The following is a 3510-nucleotide window of genomic DNA, read 5'->3' on the forward strand; positions in this document are numbered from 1 at the left end:
GACTTGATATGAAGTCAGATGCTTAACCGACTGAGCCACCCAGGCGCCCCTACACTTTAAATTTTTATTTTATTTTTTATTTATTCATTTATTTATTTTTTAATATTTTTAATGTTTATTTATTTTGGAGACAGAGACAGAGTGTGACCAGGNATCCAAACCAGTCTCCAGGTTCTAGCTGTCAGAACAGAGCCTGATATGGGGCTTGAACTCATGAACCGTGAGATCATGAGTTGAGCCAAAGCAGGAAGCTTAACTGACTGAGCCACCCAGGCACCCTAGGTAAATATTTAGAAAAATACAATATTCTCACAAATTCACAGGTGTTTAGAAAATATTTTGGCCACAGTAATTTGCCTTATCAAGATTTTATCTATAAAGCAAAACAGAATTTTTATTTGTTTCTTTTTTATTTTTTTATTAAATTTTTTTTTAATGTTTATTTATTTTCGAGAGACAGGGTGTGAACAGGGGAGGGGCAGAGAAAGAGGGAGACACAGAATCTGAAGCAGGCTCCAGGCTCTGAGCTGTCAGCACAGAGCCGAATGCAGGGCCCAAACCCACGAACTGCAAGATCATGACCTGAGCCGAAGTCTGACGCTTAACTGATTGAGCCACTCAGGCATCCCAAAACTGAATTTTTAAAACTAGTTGTTTATTTAGAAGCTGCAATGTTCAATGAATAAATCACAGTATGACTAAAATAATTAAATAAAAACAGCTTTCTGTTCTATACTAATTTAATGTGTCTTTTTTCTAGAAAAAAACTGAGTGTCCCATGGAAAATTACAATCAAACTTCTACTGATTTTATCTTATTGGGGTAGTCCCATCTTCAAGAACTGTCTTGTTTTTCTTTATTCTCATTGTTCTCATTTTCCTAATGGCTCTCTGTTTAGCAACACGTCCATGGTCATCCTCATTCTCCTGGACACCCATATCCACACACTCACATATTTTCTACTTAGTTAGCTCTTCCTCGTGGACCTGAACTACATCTCCACCATTTTTCCCAATATGGCATCCAAGTATGTATTTGGAAATAAGTCCGTTTGTTTTATTGGGTGTCCGGTTCTGTGCTTCTTCAATTTTACTTCAGGAGGGGCAGAGAGGTTACTATTGGCCTCTGTGGCCTATAATCGCTATGTGGCTATTTGCTTTCCTGTCCATTACCCCATCTGTATGAGCAAAAGAGTATGTGTGCTGATGATATTTGGGTCTTCGATAATGAGCTCAACCAACTCTTTGTGCTCACACTGTTTATATTCTCCATATCCCTTGTTACCAGTCCAGAGCCATCAACCATTTCTTCTGTGATGTTCCAGACATGGTGAATATGACCTGCATGGATACTTTGGTCTATGAGTACACAGTGTCTGTGAGCACCACCCTCTTCCTTATGTTTCCTTTCATTGGTATTGCATGTTCCTATGGCCAGGTTCTCCTTGCCATCCGCCGCATGTAGTTAACAGGAGGAAGAAGGCATATTCAACCTGCAGCACCCACTTCACTATAGTAACTTTCTACTATGTATATTTTGTTTATACTTATCTATGCCCTAGATCCCTCCAATCTCCAACAGAGGACAAAATTCTGGCTGTCTTCTACACCATCCTGACCCCAATGCTCAACCCCATTATCTACAGGGGTTCTGAGAATCCTGATACAGAAAATCCAATCTGTGAAAATGTAGACAATATTATTCAATTTTTAAGCCTCAGTTACAAGTCCATTCAGCTGTGTACCATTGTGAAGAAAAATAATATATGCCGACAGTCAAAGAGTTGAAACTAATATAGAAAACTGAATAAATTTGAATTTCACATAATTTTATATTCTAAGGCATTATTTTTGTTTTTTCCTTGTGATGCTTTTTCTCCATCTATATAGAGGGAATTTTTTTTTCTGCTGTGAGCAAAAATATTTTACTAATGTAAAATGGAAAATGAAAAATTATTAAACTGATGGTATCATTCAGCATACTAGTCCTACCATACTTTCTTTTTCCTTTACCAACATTAGTAAGTTTGGAACTAAGAACAATAAATAATTTAGTATGGAGCTAAGATAATTAGAAATAAGTATTTTATTTATTTATATACTAATTTATACTATTTAAACTATATTGACATACCATTCATAAATGCAATGGCATATTTTAAGGTGTACAATGTGATAATTTTATATATATAGTGAATCATAACAACAATTTATCTAATTAACATATTTATCACCATACTTAATTACATTGTGTGTGTGTGAACAGTTAAGAACATCTTTCTTATTATACTTAAGCATGTGATATAGTACTGTTACCTACAGAAATTTTTCATCCTGCATATCTGAAACTATGTATTATGTGAATAAAATCTCCCTATTTTCTCATCAGCCAGACCCTAGTAAAGAATATTCTACTATCTTCTATTAAGTGTTTTATTTCTTTCACGTATAAGTAAGGCCATGCAGTATTTTTCTTTCTGTGTCTGGCTTCATCACTAAGCATCATGTTCTCCAGATTCATCCATATTGTTGCAGTGATACGTTTTTTTGTTTCCTCTCCCAAGGCTAAATAATATTTCATTGTATATGGATTTGTAACATTTGTTAATCCATTTATTCATTGGTGAATATTTAGGTTGTTCTCATGTTATGGTTATTGTGAATAATGCTGCAATATACATGGGAGAGCAGATACTTCTTTGAGATGATGATTTCATTCTCTTTGGATATATAATCAGAAGTGAGATTGTTGGATCAGATGGTAGTTCTTTTTTTAAGTTTTTGAGAACATCCATACTGTTTTCCATAATGACCTTGGCAATTTACATCGTATCAACAATGAAAGAGACTTTAAAAAACATGTAAAATTTGACATTTTTATAACTATATCAGTTAAGCATTTATTTAAAAAATTTAAACATTTATTTATTTTTGAGAGACAGAAAGACAGAGAATGATCAAGGGAGGGGCAGAGAGAGAGGCAGACACACAATCCGAAGCAGGCTTCAGGCTCCAAGCGGTCAGCACAGAGCCTGATGTGGGGCTCGAACTCACAGATGCAAGATCATGACCTGAGCCGAAGTCGGACGCTTAACCCAATGAGTCACATAGGAGTCCCATCAATTAAGCATTTAGAATTTAATAGAAAAGTAACTGATTCAAAGCTTGACTTAAAGAATATTTGCTCATAACTTGCTTTTCTCCAATTTGAATTAAGTGGATTTTTTCATCACAACAAGCTCAATGATAATGTTGCAATAGTGTGAAAAAAAACACAATAGTAGCTTGCTGTTGAAAGAGTTAACTCATCTTGTTTAACTACATGATTCTAAAATTTGAAGAAATCTGAAAACATGTTCAAGAAAAAAACATTAAAAAGATAAAGAAGACAATTGCTCCATAGAATCAATGACTAAATACTTACAAAGAACTTCATACATTGTGAAGGACACACAGACACATTTCACACAAAATAGTGATCCAATAAGACAATTACAAGTGAGTATAAACA

General features: G+C 34.7%; 1 pseudogene; it reads left to right on the forward strand.

Annotated features, from left to right (window-relative positions):
* The first annotated feature begins 778 nt into the window (after positions 1-778).
* LOC144240443 (olfactory receptor 2L8-like) lies at positions 779-1787 on the forward strand (annotated as a pseudogene).
* Positions 1788-3510: the final 1723 nt, after the last annotated feature.

Source organism: Crocuta crocuta, unplaced genomic scaffold, assembly GCF_008692635.1.
Source record: "Crocuta crocuta isolate KB4526 unplaced genomic scaffold, BGI_CrCroc_1.0 scaffold599, whole genome shotgun sequence".
Taxonomy (NCBI): Eukaryota; Metazoa; Chordata; class Mammalia; order Carnivora; family Hyaenidae; genus Crocuta; species Crocuta crocuta.